This window comes from Eublepharis macularius, chromosome 8 (genome assembly GCF_028583425.1).
Source record: "Eublepharis macularius isolate TG4126 chromosome 8, MPM_Emac_v1.0, whole genome shotgun sequence".
Lineage (NCBI taxonomy): Eukaryota > Metazoa > Chordata > Lepidosauria > Squamata > Eublepharidae > Eublepharis > Eublepharis macularius.
The window spans coordinates 143,391,307-143,416,639 of NC_072797.1; the positions used below are offsets into that span (position 1 = coordinate 143,391,307).

Here is a 25,333-nt window from a genome sequence, read left to right on the forward strand (position 1 = left end):
CCAAAGCAGGATTACAGTTTAACATTAAGATGACAAAAGTAATGACTAATAAACAATTACACAATTTTAAAGCTGACAATGAGAAACTGGCTAGAGTCCAGTCGCATCTATATCTGAAGAAGTGAGCTGTGACTCACGAAAGCTCATATCCTACCACAAATTTCTTCTAGGTGCTACTGGACTCTTGCTTTTTTCTACTGCTACAGACAGACTAACACGACTACCCATCTTGATCTATTTCAATGAGGAAACTAAAATTTTTCTATTTCTTGGCTCAGTTATCAAAGGGAGACTGCAACCAAGAAATCAGAAGATTGAGACTTGGAAGAGCAGCAAGTGAGGGAACTAGAAAAGAACCTTAAAAATAAGGAAAAGATCCTTAAAAATAAGGCCAGAGGGGTTAGCTGTGTAGTAGCAAAATAGTAAAGAGTCCAGTTGCACCTTTAAGGCTAACCAACTTTGCTGTAGCATAAGCTTTTGAGAACCACAGCTCTCTTCGTCAGATGCATGATGAAGAGAACTGTGCATCTGACGAAAAGAACTGCGGTTCTTGAAAGCTTATGCTACAATAAAGTTGGTTAGTCTTAAAGGTACTATTGGACTCTTTACTATTTAAAAATAAGGCTGTCTCTCTGGGGACCAAGATCAAGATAATCCAGACTATGATAATCCCCATTACTATGTATGGATGTGAGACTCAAACAATGAAAAAAGCTGACAGGAAGAAAATTGATTCATGTGAAATGTGCTGGAGTAGAGTTTTGTGGACAGCATGGATGGCCAAGAATATAAATAAGTGGGTTCAAGCCTGAATTCCCCTTAGAAGCTAAAATGACAAAACTGAGGCTGTTGTACTTTGGTGACATCATGAGAAGACAGGATTCTCTGGAAAAGTCAATAAGGCTAGGAAAACTGGAAGGCAGTAGGGAAAAAGGAAGACCTAAAATGAGATGGCTGAACTCGGTAAAAGAAGCCAGGGTAACCACCCCCCCCCCCCCCACACACACACACACACACACACGCACAATCTGCTTGATAATACATAACTAAATTGTTCAGTGTGGTAAATGTTACAAAGTTTAATTTTATTTATTACAGAACTTGTTTTGTACCTTGACCTTTCATTTTTTCCCTACCCATCCACTGGTTCCTGGGGAAACTGAACCACCTGCCTCCACCCACAGTTAACCCCTGCAGCTAACAAGCTTCTTGCAGTGCTTGCATTTGAACCGCTTCCCCTAAAGCTCAAGGCCGTGGGGGGCTCCCCTAAGAGCGCCAGCCTTCTGCGCCCGGCCAGGTGGAGACCCCCGCCCCCCTTCAGCCAGGCAGCTGCAGCGCAGAGTGGTGACGGGGGGGGGGGGTCGGGAGCGCGGCTCGGGCGGGTGAGAGAGGAGGGGGCTGCCTGGGCATCACGCTCGCTGCAAGCCGGGGCGGGGGCCTTCCCAGGCGGGCCCGGCGGAGAGGAGGCGGCCCAGCCCAGGAGCTCGGAGGGCCTCACAGCGCCCGCAGCCCCAGAGCAGCACCTCCCCCAGGGACGCCTCCGGCAGGGCACCTGGGAGGCGCCTTCAGGAGCTGGGCCGGAAAGCGCCCCCCCCCCCCGCCCCCCACAACAGGCAGGGCGCGGAGAAGCACGCGGCGAGGGGAAGGGGCAGGCCCGCCTTCGACGCCCGCCCGCCCGCCCGCCGCATCGCCCGGCGACACTTTGGGCAGCAGGAGAGGCCCGTGCAGCGGCTGCCCCGCAGGCCACGCAGCAACGCCACGGGCCCGGGCTCCGGGCCGCCCCTCGAGCCCCTGCCCAGAACCCCTGGGGTGGGTGGGGAAAGCCCGGCTGCCCGGAAGCAGAAGAGGGGGAGCCCGAGAGCGTTACGGCCAGGACTGCAGTTCGTACTGCACTGCCCAGTCCAGAGACGCTCCTGCAGCCCAGGGCTCTGCTCTTTGTGGCCAGGCGGACTGCCCCCACAGCTGGAGGCTCCATTTAGTTGCTGCAGCTGTTGACACAGCTAATCATCGCGATGGCGTCCACCCATCTTTTAAAGGCGTCTGACTCAGCAGCCATCTGAAGAGGACTGAGGGCTAAGCCGGCAAAAGTATTTCTTGGGCGGCCCCCCCCCATCAGAAGCCAGTGCAGAAGAGACCACTACAGAGCACATCCATAGGTAGTGAGAAAGAGGTGCCTGAGCCATTGTGTGTGGGGGGTGGGGGGTGGGGGGTTCAAACGTCTCTTCCTAGCAATAGAGTATTAGAGGGCTTGCCATACTTCCCTCCAAACTGGCGGTAAGGGATTCCCAGTTCATTCTGTGACCCTGAGCACCAAGCTGAGCAGCACCACGTCTTCCTTAGCAACTCCCAGATGCCGAGTGCAAGGCCTGGACACGGTCTGCAGTGTGAATGCCCACTCAGGGCACAGGGTATCTTAGTACAGGTCTGAGAGAAGCTAAACCTTTTGCCAGCCTCCTTGTACAGTATTGTCTGTATTTTCATGCTGTATGCAGTAGTGCATTTTAAAAATAAAAACACAGCAGTGTCTCAGCAATCCTTACAACACACACACTGTGCCCGCCACTGTACTATCATGTTGCCCTCCCAGCAAGAGGTGGGGTGGCTGGCACTTCCCCCTTTTTCTCTCTCATGTGTGTGCACATAGTGTGCATAGTGTGTGCTCCCAGGCCACATGATGATGTCACTTCTGGGAAATGACATCATGGCACAGACTGCAGCCACCCCTGATTTGAGCTGGATCGGGCCTGTGGGAGCGCACAGCGCTGCTGCCCCCAGGAGGCGCGTCCCTCCCCCGCTGGCCAGGTAAGCAGGGGCAGGGGGTGGAGGGTGAGAAACGTCCCCCAGCCACAGTGGGGGACTGGCAACCTGAGCAGGGGGAGATAATTTTTTCTCTCCTGTAAAAAACGAACCATGGCGGGTGGGGTACTCAGTGAAAATGATAAAGCAAGTGATTCAGAACAGTTGGGGGGCATGCTATGTAGGTCTACTCAATGCCAAATCCCATGTTGTTCAATGGGAACAGTAGTTACAATTTCTGCAGTGTACATCCATAAATAAGAAATGTAATTATGCAAGCCATTATATGCAGCAAAATGTACCCATCTTATACAACTTTGGAATGAGCACGTTTCCACTTGCTTATTTTGTTTTAATATATACTGGTGTACGTACAACCACTTGTATATAGGCACAAATACAGCCATCCATTCAACAAATTACAGGAACAGGTAACTTTTGTGGGGTTTTCCTGTTATTAGGACCTCTTCCCTTCTTTTTTGGTGTCTACACTGTGGGTAAGATGGCTGAAACAATGGTCTGGGGCTGTATGGGAGAGGCCAATTAAATACAGAAATACTTGCAGTGGGATATAGGTACAGTTCAACAAATATTTCTTGCTCTCTGGGGATGGCCTTGTGGGTAAATAGATGCCCCCCCTCAAGCTGAACTAGCAGCCAAGGCCACTGTGTTTCCTTAGAGCCTTGTCAGATATGTGGCAAGAGCACTGACTTGCATTTTCCAGGGGGGGGGGCGGGCAGGATAAACACTGGAATAGGCTGGAACAAGCATTAAACAAATAGTGGTAGTGAAAAAAAGCAGTGGCATGCATTAAAGATGCTAGAGGACAATATTTTAGAAATGAAAATATGGACCTAGCACACTTTTATTAACCCTTTCCTAGCCAAAATGTTCCTGGACCAGGCCGGAACAGGCATTAAACAAATAGAGGTGCTGCAAAAAACAGCGGGATGCATTAAAGACTCTGGAGAACAGTATTTTGGAAATGAATTTCTTTCCCTTCCTACATCATTCCCTCCACAGGCTCCACTCCCGGATCTCTAGGTATTGTTCAAGCAAGAATTTGCAACCCTAAGACTGGGGAAGCTGAGGATGGAGGAGCAACAGATGTCTTACTCTAGAATATAACAGGTAAGGAAGATGGGGGTTCCAAGCAGGAGCGAGTTTGCCATTATGGTCTCCAGGGGAAATTTCCAATATGTTTACAGCCCGGCGTAGACCTTCTCCTGAATACCCCCTGTGCCCCCCCCCCCCGGCCAGTGCCCAGGCAGCCAGGAGGCTGGCTAGGCAAGAATCAGCCAGTGGTCTCGTGGTGCAGAAAAGCCTGATGCTGCAGCTGCTTCCTGCCTTGGCTTTGCCCCACTGGCTCCATCAGTGACCAGAGGCTGGAAGAAGGGTGGGACCCTCAGAAAGGAAGAGCCTTTTCTGTGGTTATTTTGGCCACCCTGCCCACCCCTGTTGCTAAGTCATAGAGAGCTTTAAAGGTCCCAGGATTTTATGATGTGGGAATTAATGTCCTAAGAAGAGTAAGACGGCAAACATGGAGGGACGCTCAGGAGGAGAGGCATCCTAGGGTCTATGCAAAGAGGAATGAACGATGTTGGTGGTTACATTTTCAGGCACGGGTGCACCCAGGGGTCATTTCATAGAAAAAGAACTGCAGGAACTCATTAGCATTAGCATATCTCATTAGCATTTGCCACACCCCCTGACATCACCGGAAGTGTGTCAGAAGGCAACACCCACCCCTCAGGCCCCTTTCCCCCCAAATCTCCCGGTATTTCCTGAAAATAAAGCAGAATTAACTCAAAACAGCTTACTGTCCGCTGGACAGCCAGCCCCAGCAGCCCTACTTGCACGGATGCAGCAGCAGAATGAATTGAAGCAGCTTCCCCTCCTTCGGAGATCCCGGCCCAGCAGCCCAGCTTGCACTCACAGACTCTCATTCTCTCTCTCTCTCTCTCTCTCTCTCTCTCTCTCTCTCTCTCTCATGAACGAACGAACGAACGAATGAATGAATGAATGAAAATAAAGCAGCTGAATGATTTGAAGCAGCTTAGCCTCTGCTGGGGGAATGAGCCAGGGAAACTACAGAGAAATCTGGCCTGTGGAGCCCTTGGCACAAGCCCAGCATCAAATATGCCCTTTTCAGTCCTGCTCTTGGAGAAAGGGGAGGTGATGTGGCTCAAGGCATTTCCCGAGGAAACCGATGAAGATGATCCGTTTCAGTCTGATTATTGCCCATCTCATGGCAGACGATCATCATTGGTTGCCCTGCTGGATGTTCTGCACTGGTCCTCTGATTGGGAGGCTGCGTCTCTGGTGCGTCCTGTCTGTCTCCCTGTACTGCTCAGTGCCTTTTGATAGTGTTGACAAGGCCATCCTGTGACGGCACAGCATTCATATTTGCTAACTCCATAACCGGAAGCCAGCTAGTTGGGCCCGAGGGAAGCTTATATCCCAAAGGCAGCTCTGTCCGCCACACCGCCACGATGATGTAGGCGGATGGCTTGCACAGTTGGTGTCCCCTTCACCCACTGAATTGCAAGCTCTGGGTCGGTGAACCCCAGAAATGGATCCAGGTCATCCATGGTGGAATTCACGGAGTCAGTCGGGGTCAGCTGAGCCCCATCAACGGTGGGAAGCCCAGTGTTTTCGAGATCTTTGCCTTCCCAACCAGCATCACTTCCCATTTCAATTTGTTTCCTTTCAGCCATTTGACCACAGCTGCCAGGCAACCATTCTGCTGCATCACCTGCGGATCCTCAAGTGTTGTGTCTGGTTATTTCTCCCCTTTGTTAGCAGAGTTACCAGGAGGCAGCAAGCCCAGCGGTCTCCTTCCCCTCCACCCCCATCCCCGTTGTCATTTCTGATAGTAACATGAAGAGCACCCTCCACAGGACCCCGGTAGATACGGGAAGAGATCCCCGCTCTACATGAACTCTTTGGTTTCTGTTCTGTGCCCTAGACATGCTGAGAGTATTCATTAAGGGAAGGAGTGCAGAACAGGTAGCCATGTGGGTAACAAAACTTCTGAACCGTGTGGCAGAGGTGGGCCTGACTGGTGCTGTGCTAGACTGGCCCAAGTCCTCTCTGGAAGGGAGGTTTCAGCAGATGCTGCCGGGAGACGCCTGCTTGGCTTCTGGGCCACTGTTCTATGGGGTGCTATTATTTATTTATTTAAAACATTTCTATGTTGGGAGCTTTGACTCTTGAAAGCTTATGCCCAGAAACACTTGTTGGTCTTTAAGGTGCCGCTGGATCCAAATCCTGCTGTACAAATGAAACAATGACCCTTCTGCTTCTTTAAAGAGGCCTTATTCTCCCTGCGAGGGTTGCTTGCTGCCTTGAGTGCGCCTCCTGACCATGACCGAGGTTCTCTCCTCTCCTGCCTGGAAATGCAGCCTTTACTCTGGTTTTTGAAACTTGGCAGGGGAGGCAGACCGGGCGAACAGAATGCCCCCTGAAAGGCCACCGCCTTCCCCGCCATCTACTGCTCCCCTGATTGACAAAAGGCTTGCAGAGGCCAGCCGTGGCAGTCGCATGGCCAGGATGGAGCCGGATTAGGGCAGCGGCAGGTGAGCCATTGCGTGTCTTGTCTCGCTGGGCTTGGCAATGGCCACTGCTCAGGCCTTTGGCAAAGAAGGCTTTCCTGGCGGCTGTGAGGGCCACTGGTCACCCCTGGAGAATCAGGGCCAAGCTTTCATTCCTGTGCAAAGTGCAGGGACATTCTTGAGAAATGGGGATGGGGGCTGCGGTGGGGAAATTTGACTTCTTTACTCTCCTGGCCCCTTTTGGTATTGTCTCCTCAGCCACCAAAATCTCTTTCACTTTCATTTCCTATTACTTTGCTCTAGAATGGGAGACCTTTGCAATGAAGCTCTCTGCAAAGAACTTTTTTGTCTATGCTACTTGCTTTGCTTTTTCCAAAGCCGGCGCTTGTCCTTGATTGGTCAGTTTAAAGTGGGCCCTGGTCATTCATTGGTGCAGTCACTTCCTCCTCCTCTTCTGTGGGTTGCAATTGAACACCCCAGATTGCTGGTTCACAAGGCAGCCTCCCTGTCCTTCCTGGGAGGGAGTGGGCGGGGCCTCCTCCAGGGTTACTTCCGCTTTCGCAGAGCCTTGTGCTGGGAGCAGCTGCTGGGGCGTGGCTGCTTGGTGGCTGGCTTGCTCTTTTCCCTCTGTGGCTTGTAAGGCTACAGGGCCTGTGGACCAGAGTGAGGGCCAGGGCTTGGCTGGGCCCTTCTTCACTGGGGTCCTTTCTGGCTGGCAGGAGCAGCCCTGCGGTCAGCCAGTTGCAAGTGCCGCGTCTCCTGTGGGCGTCCCTTTCTGTGCAGAGACATCCAGTGAGTCTGAGCAGGAAGGGTGGCGGGAAGAGCAGAGGGCTCGCCTGTGAATCCAGACAATGGAGAGTATTCTGTGTCGGTCTTTCCACTCATTGTTGGTTTGTTGGACGTTGGCTCTTTGTTGGACCCACACCCCTTTGTGCTCCTCTGCCTGTGCCCCTCTCGGCCCCCGGTATGTTCTTTGCCTTCCTACCAGTCTATTTCTGTGCACCTGTGGCACTTGCTCTGCCCCAGACATTGTACGTGCCTCATCTTTCTATGTTGTGTGCTGATGTGCCAGAGGAAAATGGGAGAGGAGCTGTAGAGCGCAGCAGTGGCAGCTGACCATGTTCTCTGGAGGTGGACTTGGGCTCCTGGTGATTCCAGCTTGGGATTCCTCAGCTATAAGAGGGTGCTGTGGGACTCCTGGGGGTGGCCTCTAACCTCTCAAACCTGTAAGGTCCTTCAGAGTGAACAGGGCATGTACCTGGGTTGTGTGTTGGAGGCGTAAGCTGTCTTGGCCTGCTTTTGCATGTGCTCACCAATGCCTGATTTTCACCTAATGGGACATCATGTCCTGCCCCCCCCCCCCACATCCATCTTGTAATGCCCCCAGTTCCAATAAGGATGGAGAAATGTTGGAAGTTTCATGTGCTTATTCAGGGTTCTTGCCCAGTCACCTGGTAGTCCTTCCAAAGAGGCCTGACTCTGAGCACACCTGCAGCATGATAGGACCATGGCAGGTCTGTTGAAAGCCTTGCTGGGACCCTGCTGTGCCTCTGTTTTAATAACGCAGAATTGCCTACAGCATAAAGATATGCAGGCAGCAGTGAAGGAGGAAGCTGGCCAGAGGCTGAGCTGGCATCAGGCCTGTGCTGTGAGTGGCCATTAAACCAACCGTGCCAGATCGCGGTCTTGCGTTTGGCACCACACTCTGCTGCCAGCTCTGCGCTGACAGTCACAGAATCAACCGAGAATCCCCTTCAGGCGGTACGGAGGGATGTTTGGCAAGCCCTCCAGTATTCCAGTAAGAAGGGACACGTTTTCCCCTAACGAGGCTCCCCTCTCCAATACGCTGTCAAGGTGCTTTTTCAGTGGACAGTTCTGCTTTGAGATCTGATAAGGCGCATAAGTGTGTGTGCGCACGTGCCTGTGAAATACTGTTGCTGGCTTCGTTTTAGTATTCTGCTTATAGGCGGGGATTTTTTTTTCTTTTATATTTCTGGGTACTGAAAGTCTTCCCCTTCCCCTCTCACTTTCAAGAAGAAGGGTTGGCTTTGGAAAATAGCAAGTCTGATGAAACAAACTGAACACACAGAGAAAAAGATCTTGTGGGGGTGTTGCTGAGATGTGGCTGCTTGCTGGTTTGCTTGCTCTTTTCCCTCTGCAAGCTGGTGAGGCCTGGAGAGGAGCCTGTGGGTGGGCTCTAGGCTGGGCCCCTCTTCCCTGGGCTAGTTGGGTTCCCTCCCTCTCTGCAGCTGCTGCAGCAGGGTCAGCACTGGGGGGGGGCAGTCCAGCCCATGGAAGGACAGCCTTTTGTAAATGCAGTCTCCTCTAGGCTTTCTCTTCTCTGCAGCAACGTCTGGTGAGTTTGGTCAGCAAGTGCGGGTTGTTGTGTGGGTGAGGTTGTGTCTCTCCCCCATGTTGTCTAGGTGGGGGGGTAGATGTTCCTGGTGTCTGGCTGGGTTGAGGTGAGTGCCATCCCAGCCCCTGTTCTTTCCTCAGCCCATTCTTGGTGGCAAGCATGGTATTGACTACTATTGTGGGGGGAGGGTTGGAGTGGCGGCATGGGGGGTGGGGGTTCCTGTGCCGTAGGATGAACTGGGGCTGAATATTTGGGGGAAGGAACTGGGGCAGTGAAGCTGATGGCCCGACTTGAACCCGGTGGGGAAAACTTTGTATGCCTTGAAAGCTTCTGAGTGCCACAGCCCTCCCTGTATTTCAGGTGTGTACCAAGAGGCACTTCCTTTATTTTGCTGCCTCAGTCTGTTTAATCGGGGGGGGGGGGGGAGGTGTCCCCTGTGTTTGTGGCTAAGCTGGGGCAGGGCTGTGGGGACTGCCTGGCATGATGGAGGGTAAGAGCTCTCCATATCACAGAGAACTCTTGAACACTGGGGAAGCATATCTACTTGCACTTTATTTGCTGCTAGTGTTTGGGGCCCTCCTCTCCTCTCTTCTTGTTTTTCCTGGCTGCCCCCCCCAATACCTCTCCTCCTTCCCTTACCCAAGGTGCCCCCCTCACCCTTTGCATCCCCCCTTCCTACGTTCTCCTCAAGGCAGGGCTAGCAGGAATGTGGGTCTTTTTTTCACATTGCCTTTCCATGCTGCCCTTTTGGGGCAGGGCTTGTCCTTTGAGGGGGGAGTGGAAGCAGATGGACCGAGGGAAGGAATGGGAGGGGTCTGAGACATTCCCACTGCCAGCCAGCCAGCTGGTGGGGGGGGGCTGGTCAGGGGGGCTGACACAGGTGAGCACTTCCCAATGAAAATGCTGGCAGGCTTAAAAGAAAAATGGGATATACAAAACCACTCTCTGAAGACTCATATATATTTAAAGTTCACAAGTGCTCAACATCTACAAAAATATATACAGTCAATCACAATCAATGAACAATGCATAACACATAATGGACGCTCAGGAATAACACTAGTCAGTGCTAGAAAATCACTCGGAGCGAAGCTACAAGTGACAAGTTACACTTGCCTGGCAAGTGAACAGACTCACGTGTATTCCTCCCTGTTCACTTGCCCTCCACTTGATCTTAGAGTCCCAGTCAAATTTAGGGTCTGAAGCCTGTTCAGGTGCTGTGCCCCCCAGTGGTAGTCACTGACCGGTCCTTGGGGACACGTAGGTCCCTGTTCAGTCCTCTGGGTGTGTCAGTGGCAGTCACGGCGGCGCTGCCTCTTGGGAACTCGAGAGGGACCTGCCTGGTCCTGGGGTTTCCAAGGGGTAGTCCGGGAGCGCTCCTGGGGGCATAAGGGATTTATATTGTAGTGCCGCTATTCTTGTTTGCTTATAGGTTTGCCTGAGGTTTTATATTACATAGTGATAATATTCTTTTAGGTCTATGTAGGGGTTATGTATTATAGCACTGCTGTTTGCATGTCATTATCAGTCTGACTAACCATCGGAAACAGTCGAGGGCAGGCGGACCGGCCCAGTTTCAGAGCCTGGTTCTGCTGCTCTTGTCCCTCGTTCGTTTTCAAAATAAACCTTCAGTGCTGGTTAAGAAGACCTTGTCTGTACAAAGGTGCCTGCCTACGTCCGTAGCGCAGATGAGAACTAGGGAAAGCCAGTTTAGTGTAACACCTACACAAGCCTTGGTGAGGGGCTTCCCCAGAACAGGGGTCCAGACTAAGGGGGTCCCCCAGAAATATTTCTCACAACAGGGAGCTGCTCTGCAAACTTGCTCTGCTTGCAAAGGAGAGCGTGTAGTTCGCAGCTCAGCAGCGCCTCTGAGGATGAGGGTGCTGTTGTCTGTGGAGGCGCGTGTGCCCCCTTTTGGGAGCTGGATCTCTCGGGGGAAAAGCCCAGAGGAGTTCGCCGTGCTGGTCTGTCGTTGCACAATAGCAGAGAGCCCAGTAGGACCTTTAAGGTTAATACAGCTTTACTGTAGCATAATCTGACAAAGAGAGTTGTGGTTCTCAAAAGCTTATGCCACAATAAAGTTGGTTAGTCTTAAAGGTGCTACTGGACTCTTGACTAAAAAAATGCAAAACCCCCAATATTTGTGTCATTAAGGAACATCAATGAATCTCGGAGGCTTCTTGGGATGTGAACTCAGGGTATTTGTGTTTGTGCAAATGTTCCTTGCATTTCTACCCTTTAGGCACCCGCAGGCAGATTTAAGGGGGAAAACGGTTCTTTGTATCCCTTTGATGCAAGTGGCCAGCAGCCTTTCCGAAGCAAAGCATGTCAGGGTGTGTAGGGGAGGGGGCAGTCTACACATGCAAATACTTGCAATGGGATATACGTGGCATTCAGACGATATTTCCAGCTGTTTGGGGAATTGTGCATGCAAATAAATTGCCCCCCTCAGGCAGACCTAGCTGGGAGGGCAGATGTGCTTGCATAGAGCCTTGACAGATACATGGCAACATTGCCACTTTTTATTTCTTGTAAACAGAACAGAAATACAGGTGCTTCTATTATCGTTCTCTTCATCAGATGCATGATACAAACCGACCAGTTTGTATCATGCATCTGATGAAGAGAACTTGATTCTCGAAAGCTTATGCTACAATAAAATCGGTTAGTCTTAAAGGTGCTACTGGACACTTCTTGATTTTGCTACTACAGACTAACACGGCTAACTCCTCTGGTTCTATTATCGTTATAACAGTCTGAACTTTTCAGTCATGAATGACCCTTCTTGTTCCGGAAATAAAGCTGTTGTTGCATTTTGTCTTGGAGAAACCTTTCTCCTTTCTTGGCCAGGGATACCAGCCCAAAGGGTGGGTTTGGTGTTTGATGACGCCTTTCAGAGATGTCTCTGTGATCTGGAGTGCTGTTCAAATTTGTATTAGACTTGGGCTGTATTTATCTTGGATAGTTTCAATTTTTTTTAAATTCCACTGTTTGAAACTGATATTTGAGAGATGCTGCGTCATGGCTTTATGGTTTTAATTTTACAGGAGCTGTGGTCAGCCCCCTTTCCTAAATTTCAGTAGAAAGGCTGCGCACACATTGCCTAACAGCTGCCCATCCAAGCGCTTCCTCCGTGGTGGCTCCCATCTCATGGGACGGCCTGCCTGGAGAGGTCAAGAAAGCCGCCCTCTCGTGACTTTGTGCAAACTCTGCAAAGCCACAATATTCCCAGGTGGGGGGGGGGGGGCGGGGTTGTACCCTTCTAATAGGGCTGTGCAGTAAGGAAATGGTTTAAAGAGATGCTTTGATAAAGGGACAGGGTCTGTAGACTATACTTCTGTGTACTCATCGTTGTAAGAGACTACTGAGTAGTCTCTGCATTGTTTAGTATGTCATGTTTAGTTGCTTCTAGTTGTTTGGGCATGTTTTTTTCAGTTCTGTGCTGTATTTCTGTTTGTTTTCAGTTTCTGCACATTTGTATCTGCCTTCCCTATTTCACTGTGTATAGACTGGCTCATCTGTTGTTTGTGTTCACTTACAATGTGTAATCCATCTTGGGTCTTAGTGAGGAAGGCGAACTACAAATAAATAGTAGAGAGAGGTAAGAGTGGCTGACTTGGGAAGTGCCTGGGCAGGCCCATTGTGTGCCTCTTTCAGGAGAGGTCTGATTGGCCGTCAGTAGTAGTATTTCCACAATCTAGTACGGGCTGAAAGGGCAAATAGTCAGCAGGAATATCCAAAAGTGCCTCTAACCGTATGCACATGGCATGAAGGAGCTGGGAAGGAATAAAATGGGGGGGGGGGGGGCTTATCTCTGTGCTGAAGGTCAGAAAAGGAACAGAGAATGTCCTGCAGCCAGTATGGAGGGATGTGTTGCAAGTGTTCCAATATTCCACCCACAGGGAGAGACCCTTTGAGCCCCCGCTCTGCATAGACTCCCCTCTCTTCTCTCATGCTCTGTTAATGTGCTCTGTCGCGGCCTATTCTGCATTGGCTTCCTATGGGCATGCGTGTTGAAATACTTTTGTTGGCTTTGTTTTAGTACGCTACACACGGGCAGAGATGTTCTTAGCTGTGGGGTGGAATTTAGTCCTCTATTCCTCCCTTTTTTTTAGGTTTTCAGTTGGTTGCATCAGGCTTTGCAGTCTCTAAAACCTGGCCCTTGTTCTGGATTGGGCAGTCCAAAGTGGGCCCCTGCCATTCATTGGTGCAAGCTCTTCCTCCGCCTCTCCTGTGGGTAGCAGTTGAGCAGCCCAGACTGCTGGCGCAAAAGGCGGCCTCCCTGTCCTTCCTGGGAGGGAGGGAGCGGGCGGGGCCTTCCCAGGCATACTTTCATTTTGGCAGAGCCTCGTGCTGGGAGCAGCTGCTGAGGCGTGGCTGCTTGTTCGCTTGCTCTTTTTCCCTCCGCAGCTTGTAAGGCCTGGGAGAGGAGCCCCAGGGCCAGGGCTTGGCTGGGCCTCTCTCTTCACTGAGGTCTTTTCTCTCCTGGAGCAGCAGCAGTCCTGCAGCCAGCCAGGGCCATGGAAGGGCAGCCACTGGCCAGGGCAATCTCTTCTGGGCTTTGCCTTCTCTGCAGCAACAGTGGGTGCGTCTGGCCAGTGGGGGGGGGGGGGACGAAGAGGGGGCTTTCCTGTGTTGGGATTGAGGAGGGGGCTGCATGCTTCCCTGTTCCTTTTGGGGTGGGCTTTACTCGCTTCTTTATTTTTTAATTAAAATTGTATTGGATGGGTAAACATACACTAAACAATATCACAATTAGTTTACTACGTTGATATAATCGTACATTATTACTCTCTTTTATTCCCCTTTTAATCTTCTTCACACACCCCCTACCCCCCCCCTTTTCAACTAGACTTCCAACAGCGTTTGTAAACCCCCCCCCCCCCCCGGCTACCATTAATTATCCTCACCTCTTAAATCTTCATGTCTCTATTAGCTTATACGTTATCTTATATAATTATCTATGTTGTCTATAGGTAAAGATACCGCTAGTCCATTCAATTCAATAAACGTCAAAAGACCATAACTCTCCCTTTAAATCCCACTTTTTTTCTAAATAATTTTTAAATTTCTCCCAGTTTTTTACAAATTCTTCAGGGTCCTCTTCTTTCAATTTACATGTAATTTTGTCCATTTCAGCCATATATAATAATTTTTGTATCCAATCTTCTATTTTAGGTATCTCTTCTTTCTTCCAGTATTGCGCCTATAATATTCTTGCTGCAGTCGCCATGTCAAAGATCAACGCTCTGTCTTTACAGTCATGTTTTTCTAAATTCAAACACAACAGTAACATCTCCGGATTTTGATTAATTTTCTTTTGTAGAATCTCTGGCATTACCTCTACTATTGAAGACCAAAAAGCTTTAGCTTTGTCACATGTCCACCACATATGATAAAAAGAACCCTCATGTTGTTTACATTTCCAGCATTTATCTGACATTTGATTATTATTAATTGCTAATTTCTTGGGAGTCAAATACCATCTGTTAATCATTTTATAGACATTTTCTCTTATTGAAATACAAGTTGATATTTTTAATGTATTCTTCCACAAATTCCCATGCCCCCATCGTAATTTCTCTGTTACAGTTTATTGCCATTTAACCATTTGAACTTTTACTGTTTCATCCTCTGTAAACCATTTCAAAAACAACTTATAGATTCTTGCAATCAGTTTCTTATCTCCTTCCAATATTAACTCCTCCAACTCCGAATTTTTTTTTCTAAATCCTGTTTTTCTATGGTCTGTCTCATACAAGTCTTTAATCTGTAAGTATTGAAGCCAACCATTTTGAAAGGGCAACTCTTCCTTCGATTTAATTACAAATCCTCTAGTTTGGTCTGCCATTAAAATTTCTTTATAAGTTATCCATTTCTTGTCCTTTGGCTTCCAAACTGGGATTCACTACTTCTGCTGGTATAATCCACATTGGGGTTTCTTCATTCAAATGTTTTTTATACTTTAGCCAGACCTTAAAGAGGTTTTGTCTCAAATAATGGTGGTGAAACATCGCATCTACTTTGGCCTTATCATACCATGAATAGGCGTGCCATCCGAAGGCTTTATGACCTTCCAAAGATAGTAGCTTGTAATTCTTCAATATTATCCATTCCCTAAGCCATGTGAAACATACTGTATTGTGATATAGTTGTAGATTGGGTAACTGCATGCCACCTCTTTCCTTTGCGTCATACAGCACTTTCATTTTAACTCTAGGTTTCTTGCCTGCCCATACAAATTCCGAAATCTTCCTTTGCCATTTGTCAAATTGTTTTTGATCTTTTATTATTGGAATAGTCTGTAATAAGAACATCACTCTTGGCAACACATTCATTAATAATTACCGCTATCCATCCTAGCCATGACAAGTTCAGTTTTTTCCATTTCACCATATCTTTTTCTATTTGTGCCCATAATTTTTCATAATTATTTTTAAACAAATCAATATTCTTCGCCGTTAGCTCAATCCCTAAATATTTTTTTAAAAGATTTTTATTGGGTGAGTAATAATTAAAACAATAGTATTACAAATTTTCAATTAATCCCCTCAATTTCTTATTCCCCTACCCTTTCCCCTCCCCCCTTTTTCCTTAGACTTCCAACGGTTTTCCGACCCGCTGTCTAGCTGTACTTCTTATATCTCTAATTAACTTCTTTAATTAATTCTTATACCCTTAATTACCTTCTTTAAGTACTTTCTTTGATAAAATACATTCCTCAACTATAGATTACATTTCTAGCTTATCTATATTTCTTGTAAAGATCAGCATCTCCTCTCTAATTGCCTAATTAATAATTATCTAACAACCGTAACTCTCCCTTCACATCCCATTTCTTCTCTAAATATTGTTTCAATTTCCCCCAGTCATTAAAAAATTCTTCTGAATTCTGTTTTCTTAACTTCCTCGTTAATTTATCCATTTCTGCCATGTACAGCAATTTTTGTATCCAATTTTCTATAGATGGTACTTCTTGCGTCTTCCAAAGATGAGCATATAAAATCCTTGCTGCCGATGTCATGTAAAATACTAATGTCCTGTCTTGTATGGGAATTCCTTCTAGATTCAAATTTAGTAATAGCAATTCTGGGTTTTTACTTATTTACTTTTGTAAAATTTCTGACATAGCTTCTATAAGGTTCCCCCAGAACCTCCTTGCTCTTTCACAAGTCCACCACATATGGTAAAATGAACCTTCATGTTTCTTACATTTCCAACATTTATCTGACATTTGTTTATTCCCATTTGCTATCTTCTTAGGTGTTAAATACCATCTATACATCATATTGTAGATATTTTCTGCTAAATATTTTGTTTTTTGAACTACTTCGCATTCTGTTAATTCCATCAATTGTTGTTGCTTCTGCTTTGCCATATTTTTACATATTAACTTCGATTTACTTTTATTTAAATAAAATCTTGCTAGGTCTCCAAATTTATTTTTTCCAACAACTTCGGCATAGTTTGGAGCAGATTTTCAGTTATAAACATAACATCATCTGCAAAATCTCTTAATTTAAATGAGAAGCCTTTAACTCTAAGGCCCCTTATGTCTTGATCTTCCCTTATTTGTCTTAATTGAACTTCCAATACCATAACAAACAACAATGGAGAAAGTGGACATCCTTGTCTTGTTCTTTCTTATTTCAAATTTTTCCGTTGTTCCATCCTTAACACACACTGTCACCTTTTGATTCCTGTAGATTGCTGTTACTGCCTCTATAAAATCCTTTCCCATGTCCATCTTTTCCATTAATGCGAACATAAAATTCCAGTTCAAGTTGTCAAAGGCCTTCTCTGCATCCGCAAAAAAGAAGGCCATTTCTTTCTCTGGGTGTTTATCATAATATTCAATTGCGTTCAGCACTACTCTTAGATTATCCTTAATTTGTCTATCCAGTAGAAAGCCCGCTTGGCCCTCTTCCACAAAGTCCATCAACCACATTTTAAGTCTCTCTGCCAAAACCTTGGCAAAGATCTTATAGTCATTATTTAGCAGTGAAATTGGTCTATAATTTTTAACATTAGTCAAATCCTGTTGTTCTTTTGGTATTAATGAAATATTAGCTTCAGTCCGTGAATCTGGTATTCCATCTCCCTTTAATACTCCATTCATCACTTTTTGTAGGGTTTTCACCAGGTCATATTTAAACACTTTATAAAACTTAGCCGTTATCCCATCTGGACCTGGTGCTTTCCCTACTTTGGTTGATTCGATGGCCTTGATAATTTCTTCTTCGGTTATCTCTGCATTTAACTTTCCTTTAATTTCCAGAGAGACAGTTGGTAAATTAGCAGATTGCAAATATTGGTCAATTTCCGACAAGTCAAATTTTTTCTTCTGATACAGCCTTGCATAATATTTATAAAAGGCTCTCTCTGTTTGTTGTTGTTGCGTTAATTCCTTTCCTTCCTCTATTATCTTATTAATAGTTTTCTTCTCTCTCTTCTTCTTTAACTGCCAGGCTAGGTATTTCCTTGTTTATTAGCTCCTTCAAATATTTTTTGTTTTAATGATTTCAACTTCCATTCCAATTCTTTATTTTCCATGGCTTTTAATTGTTTTTGTAATATTTTTATTTCTTGTTGTACTTTCTTTTTCCCTGGTCTCTCTTTTAATTGCTGTTCCTTCTCAGTCAATTTATAATAAATTTCTTTCGATTTTCTTTCCTTATATCTCTTATCTCTGGCATTTAAATCCATCAGTAAGCCCCTCATAAGTGTTCCATACCTTTCTAGTAGGGACTTGTTGATTTAAATTGTCCTGAATGAAGTATCGTGTTTCTTTTTGGAGATATTCCACATTATCTTGCTTTTGTAAAAGGTCTTCATTGATTCTCCATTTCCACTTTTTCCTTCCCATTGAGACTTTCCATAAAATGGGACTATGATCTGATCTTACTCTTGGCATAATCTCTATAATCTTTGTCCAAACCGCTATCTCTTTAGATGCCCAAATCATATCAATTCGTGAGAAAGACTGGTGTCTTGAAGAAAAATATGTATAATCTTTAACTTTGAAATTTCTACTCCTCCAGATATCTCCCAAACTTTCCTGTTTTATCAATTCAAAAAAAGATTTTGGTAGTTTCCTAGTTTTATTTTCTGTCAAGTCCGATTTCTTATCCATTTTCAAGTCCACCACACTATTAAAGTCACCCGCTAATATTATTTGATCATATGTATACTGGTCTAATTGCATTATAATTTCTTTTAAAAAGTCATCTTTCGCTCCATTAGGTGCATATAGGTGCATTAGGTAGGGAGGGAGACATTTGGTCTGCAGCTGATAGAGTTTGCAGGCAAAGGTGTGAAGTTAAGGAGCAGGATTCTTCACCTGACCCCTTCTGTAGATCCTGGGAGCGATTTCTGCCTGAAAGCTTGCTTTCTCAGGTGATATACTAAAACGAATGACAGGATTGCCCATTGGAAATAATGGGAGAGACTTTAATGCCCATTGGAAATAATTGGAAACTGGAATGCCCATTGACTTCCATGGGCTCCATTGAAACGCATTAGAGTTAAAAAAAAAAAGAAGTGCAACAAAAATGTGGAATGGATTTTGAAAGAAAGTGTCTGGGACCAAATAGACTGTTCTGAGACTGGATTGACAGGCCCCATGCTGGAATGACTGCCCCTGGGTGTGCCAGAAGGGCTCGGGGACTGGAATGACAGGCCTCTTGCTGGAATGAGGGCCCCTGGGTGTGCCAGAAGGGCTCGGGGACTGGAATGACAGGCCCCATGCTGGAATGATGGCCCCTGGGTGTGCCAGAAGGGCTCTGGGACTGGAATGACAGGCCCCATGCTGGAATGACGGCCCCTGGGTGTGCCAGAAGGGCTCTGGGACTGGAATGACAGGCCCCTGACTGGAATGAAGCCCTCTGGGTGTGCCAGAAGGGCTCTGGGACTGGAATTACAGGCCCCTGACTGGAATGACGGCCCCTGGGTGTGAGAGGTGTGGTCTTGCAGTGTAATTTCAGTCCCATGAATGCAGTTAAAGCCCTTGGTGTGGCGGAAGCTTTGTGGGAGCCAATTGAGTAATCCTTGAGTGCACTGATAATCTCTAAAAATTGTAGAATTGTTCTGTGGTTGTAGTGATATGCCCATGACTGGAATAATGGTCTCTTATAGAGATAGCTGTCTGCAACTAGAGTCACCAAGACTGGAATCAAACACTTAACATTTCAATTTATATTCCAGGGAGTTGTTTAAGTATCATCATTTCAGATCCTCCTATATTTTTATCCTTCCTCTCGCCTGGTCAGTTTCATCACAGTTTCATGAAGTCTGTATCAGCCACCTCTTCTATTTTCAGGCATAAATCCTGTTCTGTTCTCTCCCTTCCTGCTCCCACAGCCTATTCCACAGCCATCCAGACTTCCATGTCCCCCTCAAGTGTCACACCCCACTCAAATTCCTTGCTCAGTTTTGTTCATTCTGTCGACCACTGGCCCAGAGCACGCCTCCATAGTCTCTCTGTGAAAAAAACCATTTCATACCTTAGTTCAACAGTTGACAAAATCATGGTCTTATTTTGTTGCGTGCTCTAGCTGTTTTATCTATTTACTGGGTTTGTTCTTACCCACTTTTGGTCAGGTTTCAGTGATAATGGACTCTAAATCCAACAAGAAAAAAAGGAGTCCCCAAACTTGAGACCCCCTTTGGAGTCTGCCGGTATATTTGTGATTCTGACACACCCTGTTGGGTGCAGACACAAAATGACTGCTGCAGCAAGGATAGACTGGGTGCAGTGTTCCTTTGGTCACACGATGAAGATCCCTGTAATGAGTTGTCAGCTGGTGCCAAAGGAATGTTTTCCAAAACCTGCTCAGCACAGCAGTATACTTGCTAGGCACGTGCCACGTATCTCCCACCTTTATGAAAAAACTTGCTGGACACCAGGAAAACTGTGGCCTAATCTGCACCGCACACTTGGCAAGCTACACCGAGCATTCACATTGACTGGCGCCCAAATGGCTTCGGGTCCCATTGTTTGACCCAGCACAACCTCTAGGCAATTTGGTGTCTGCTGACGCATTTACATGTGTCTGTTTGGAGCAGAATTTTGTGGGGGCTGGAGCTGACATCAATATTTATTTAAGCAAATTTCACAGGTATTGCAAGATTGCCATGTTGGAGCCCCTCCCCTCACCAAATTTGCAGATTAGACTGGTATTTGGCTACTGGAGAGGCAATTTGTGGCGGCATTCTGGATAAAGACACGTACCTTTTAAGCTTGTTCTACTTTGTGGGAATTTAGCAAGCGTTTTCAGTTCAGTCATGAAAGAGTTAAACTGTTTGTGTTACCCACTTAATTAGTAAACATACTTTGAATGTAACCATTAGAGCTTCAAATAAGATTCTCGCAGTAGAAAGGGGCGTCACTAAGCATAATGAAGTAGGATTAGGATTTTCTATTGGGCAGTTTGTTTATTGGGGGCAATTCATTGATGCTATATCATGAAATTTTATTGCTCTTTGTTCACTTTGTCCACTTCTTCAGTTCTTCTTGTCTCTACTCAATCACTTATCTAGCAAGATGTAGTAAGATTAGCAATTTATTATTTTCTCCAAATGTAACCCTAATTGTTTTCCTTTAGTAAAGTAATTTTACAGAGCTACACTGGAGTGTGTGTGAATCTATTCTCATTACTTCCAATGCACAATCTTTGCACAATCTCTGCTATATTTTCCTCTACTTTCAGTCAGTTTTTTTGAGCAAAACTGGGAAAGGATTAGCAGTGCTGGTGCTTCATTCCCTCCCGGCAGCTCCCTGCCGCTTCGCATCATAAAGGGCTGTGCGTCAGGATGGGAGGGGCAGAAAACGAAGCAGCAGTTTCAACCTTTCCCTGCTTTTAAAGCCCACAGGAATGAACGCAAACATTAGGACTAATTCAGGGCTCGGAAAAAGCCAAGAACGAGCCTACAATTTGCTTTACTGATAAGGATGGTGATACAGGAGTACAGAGAGCCTTGGCGGGTGGTCGCGGTTACCAGCAGACACACCAATCAGCTACAAGGGAAAGGACAAGGGAGCAGTGAGATGCAGAGGGGGAGTATTTGATTCTTCATGGACGTGACACGTTACGGCAGTGACTGGGCAGTGGATTCCAACCTACCCGGCCCGAATATACACAAAGGGAAAACCAAGGAAAAGACAGACTAAAAATGTTTCTGCCGCCCTCCCATGACTCCATTGCATGTGCGGCACTCTGGAGAACATGGGAAACAGAATAGATTCTGAAACACTGTTAAATGACTGAGCAGAAAACACCCACCTTGGGAAAAGACTAAACAGTCCGGCTGGTCTGATTCCACCCACTCCTTTTTTACTGTCCTTCCATTTCGAGCCGACTGCAGCCCAGGCTTCTATCCCTTTCCTGAGGAATCACAGCCCTGGAAAAATAATAAAATCCAGGTAACACCGGACGGAAAAACTTTGTGGGCATAAAACATACGATTACCTTGTTCAAGGTGATAAGAGCGTATTAAGTTTTATTCAGCCACCCAGCCACCAGCCTCATCCTCATCCGCCTGGCTCTAGCTACTGACTCCCCTCCGCTGGGCGTCGGATGCTCCAGATTGCCTCTCGAATTCCACACCCCTCACAACTGAAGCTGATGCTGATGAGTGCTTCTGTCAGTTGGACCCAGGGTTGGAAACTGAGCACAGAAGGGGGCTTGTTCCTGTTGTGATCTGTCCCAGGTCTGGGGGCCTGCTGGACCTTGAGAAGTCCATGAAGCACACGGCCTGTTTTCCTGGCTGCAGAAATAGAGGGCTGTGAGGAGAAAGGGGGAGAACTTTGCAGCGGCCTTCAGGGAACCTATATCCGCTTGATACTCGTCTGTGGCTGCAAGTCCTCGCCAGCGTGGCATAAGTGTATGACACTGGCATCTTATCAATAAAGAACTTTTACTCGTGAAGTGAAGTCACCCGAGAGTTGCCTGGCATCCTTAGACTGGGCTACACCGATCACCTCCCACGGGTTATATAGATAGGAATTGTGGCTGCCAAAGGCTTAGCTATATTTCGGGAACAAGCAAACAGTTCTTTGCATCCAGCTTGCCTTTGGACACCCTGACCCCCACCTCTCAAAACAATCTCCTGCTCTCTGCTTATTATGACAATAACAAGATGCAATTAGAATTCAACATTTGATCATACCGTTGCAACTGTTGAACAAGACCTGTCAAGGAGTTCCAGGGGCCCCTGGGGCCCAGCCCAGCTCAGGGGAAGGGACACAGGCTGCCTGGAAGGTCCTGTTGCAAATAGCACACCAGATAGGCTGCCACCAGCTCCCCAGTCTATCCCTAGGCTAAGGAGTTAGGGAGCAAAGCTCCAGAGCCTATTAGGGAATTTAGCTAAAGAATAGTTGTTTGGGAGGTGGATCTCAAGCACACACAGGGTGAGTTCAACAAAGGTTTTATAGCAGTGAGGCTTCAGAGTCTTAATAACCTACTCAAAGTAAAAATTTAAAGGTTTATTAAATCAAAGTCCAAGGTTATCATACGTAAGACACAAAGTGAGCACAAACAAACAAAAACCTACAGCAGTAAGCTCTACATACCACATTAGATGCTTAGGAGGTAAAGCAAGTTGGTTTCTCATTTGTAATAAGCAGAAGTCCCACAAAACAGCAAGGCAAAAGATGGAGCTTCAGCCCTTCTCATCAAATAGAGCCAGAAGCAAAGCAAAAGAGCATAGGCAGAGGTCTGAGATAGACACTCAACATAAGCTGCTCCATGTTGGCTAACAGCCGGTTTATATTGGTTCAAGCTGGAACCAAAGTGAGGCAGGCCTGACCACATCACCTGACACGTGCAAAAAGGGACGTGTGACAAGTCCGCAGCTCTTGGCACACGACCCCAAACTACAGGTGTGAAGTTAATTACCAATTAGCCAGCAAGAACAGCTTATCTTGACTCAAGGACAGAGCATACATAACTTACTGCTAGCAAAAGTGAAAAGCCTCTCCAAAAAAGGGGGGGAGAGAATTTCTCCAGCCAAGGAAGCCTCCAAACCAGCTCCCAAAAGGGCCTCCCAGATTCTTAAACATAACGTTTTTTCTTTACAGATATTATGTGTAGTGCACACACCGCTTGCAGATGAAGTACGTTGGCAGTTTGATTGTGGCAGGAGGGAGGCAAGCTGCATGATACCATCGTCTGCAGCTGCAGCAAGAACACCATGCGGTCTTCAGGGGTGAAGTTGCCCTGGCCTGACTCTTCTGGGCAAGTCGACCATCCGCTGGATCCTTTATCGACTGACGGCAGAAGATCGCGTAGCAGAGGTTGCTCCCGTGCACGTGCTTCGGTAGGCATTGCGAGAAGTTGCCGGTGTAAGCTCTGGTAGGAACCTGGGAACTGTTTTTGTCCTGTGTTACTCCTGCACTTGCAGTCCTTGTGCAAACCAATGTTTATTCCTATCCAGTTTCTGACATTCTCACTTTGTAGGCTACCATACTCTTCTCCAGAAATAACGCTAAATGCATTTAATGTTGTGTAGACTCCACAGTCAAAAGTATTGTTCTGTTGTGCTGTGTCTGCACATAACATTATTTTCCACTCTGCATGCCTTATAGGAACACCCGCTATTTGATGACATGCTGCAGCAGTTGACAACAAAATGTTTCCATGCTGCTGTGATCGATCCTGATCTTTTGCTGAATCAACTATTATAATTTCTCTTGACTTGAGGACTACAATGCCCGATACCCAATGAAGTCCGGTAGAGTATAGATCTGTATTGAAGGGAAGGACTAAAATATCCTTGTTGAAAGCCATTGTGCGATCTAGAAATGGATAGAAAACATGGGGTTTGCCCAGAGCCACACAACTGTATATATATATATATATATATATATGTTGGACAGAGTAAAATCTTTTCATTCAGATTTCTTTGGCAGATGAAGCTAGTAATGGCTTCCTCTATGGCCTCATCACAGAGCCATGCCCAGGCTTCAGTGACTCTCTGATATTGGTCGGTGTTCTGTTGATCAATTTTCTGCCCATTTCTGTGGCTGTTTTATTCCAAGGAGCCTCCAGCCGCTCGCCTTGCTCCAAATTCCCTTGTGCTTTTGGAGTGGAATGTGATGGCCATGCATCTTGTGAAGTGGAACCTGGAGTCTGCGTTTTCTCAATTTCTGAAATGTTCAGTATATTATTATTCCGAGCACTGGCAAATTCAACAATTTTATCTTGTGATGAACCCAGCACTGAATCAGCTGCTGGTACAATGCTATAGTCATAGTCCCCCACTCTTGCCTTTTTTCTTCCAGACCTTTGAGATTTGCCCTTCCTTTTTTAAAGAAGCTTGGATAGAGAATAAGTTCGTCTGTCAGTTTTCTCTACATGGCCAATTGACGTTTCAGCTGCAATAATATGGTAACAGCGCCCAGTACTGGCACAGGAACAAACAGCAGGTTCTGGAAGGAGTTTCACAGCCTGCACTTTGCAGCGACTGACTTCTCTGACAGTAAAGGTGGCACTCTGTGGGCAGAGGGCAACTCCTCCAGAATCTATACAAAGTCAGGCAAGTGAAGTTTGACTTTTTCTGTAACCCTCAGCCTTCTCCACACCTGTCTTTGGAGGTGGGTCGCTTGATTTTATCTTGTCAACAGTTGCTTCTAGATCATAGAGAGGTGGAAACTGTGATTTTCCTGATGTCTTTTGCAAGTGGGAAAACTGTTCCTTGAGTGAATAATTTCCAAGACTGCAATATGCTCGTTCAAACTCATAAAGAAAAAAAGTTTGCATATAAAACATTGCTGGCCAGGTCTATTCACCATGGCATTGCAGAGCTGTCAGCTCCACCCTCACCAGACACGATTGGATCAAGGAGGCCTGGGGCATGCCTGGCTTGACTGCGCTCCGCCTCCCAAGGATCCTGCCCAAGCTTCGGTCTGCTTTGGGGAAGGGGGAACAGGTGGGTAGAGTGTTGCTTGCCTTCCATCTCCAAGGCTCCACCTCCGTTTCCCACCTCCAAGCCTTGATCTGCTGCCTGGAGAGGTTGTGTGTGCAGTTGGTAACGCGGCTTACATGCCAGACGTGCAAAACCCAGGTCTACTTGCCATGATATTGCACAGTAAGTAGACCTGGCCTCTGGCCAACAGAGGCCAGATCAACCTGCTAAAGATTTGCCAGGAAGGTAGACCTGGCCAACACACGTGTCTGAAGGCTAGGTCTACTCACCGTGGCTTTGTTTGGTGGGTAGACCTGACCTCTACTCATCTGAAGGCCGGGTCTACTTGCTATGGCATTGAATGGCCTGGGGGGAGCATACCTGGCTTCTGCATGTCTGAAGGCCAGGTCTGTTCGCCATGGCATTGCAAAGCAGGTAGATCTGATCGCACTTCCGAAGGCCAGATCTATTTGCTATGGCTACTTGGCCCTTGTATGTCTCAAGGCCACGTCTACTTGCCATAGCTTTGCACAGTTAGTTGACCTACCCTCCAGACCCATACAGCTCAGGTCTATCTGCCATGGACTTGCAGGACCAGGCCAATTGGGGTGGGGGAAGCACGGGGAATGCCACTCCCTGGGCACACTCTCCGATGGTTCAGCATGCTCCTATGCACCACAGTAGGGCGATTTCGGACCAAAGCAGTCCCAATTCGACCCACTGT

The 25,333-nt window shown here is 46.8% G+C and overlaps 1 long non-coding RNA gene across 1 annotated transcript; it reads left to right on the top strand.

Moving 5' to 3' along the window:
• The first annotated feature begins 1,970 nt into the window (after positions 1-1,970).
• On the top strand, positions 1,971-23,016 carry LOC129334235 (uncharacterized). Its single transcript, XR_008597495.1, has 3 exons — positions 1,971-2,156; positions 3,820-3,927; positions 22,784-23,016. It is a non-coding gene; the product is annotated as an uncharacterized LOC129334235 (long non-coding RNA).
• The last annotated feature ends 2,317 nt before the right edge of the window (positions 23,017-25,333 follow it).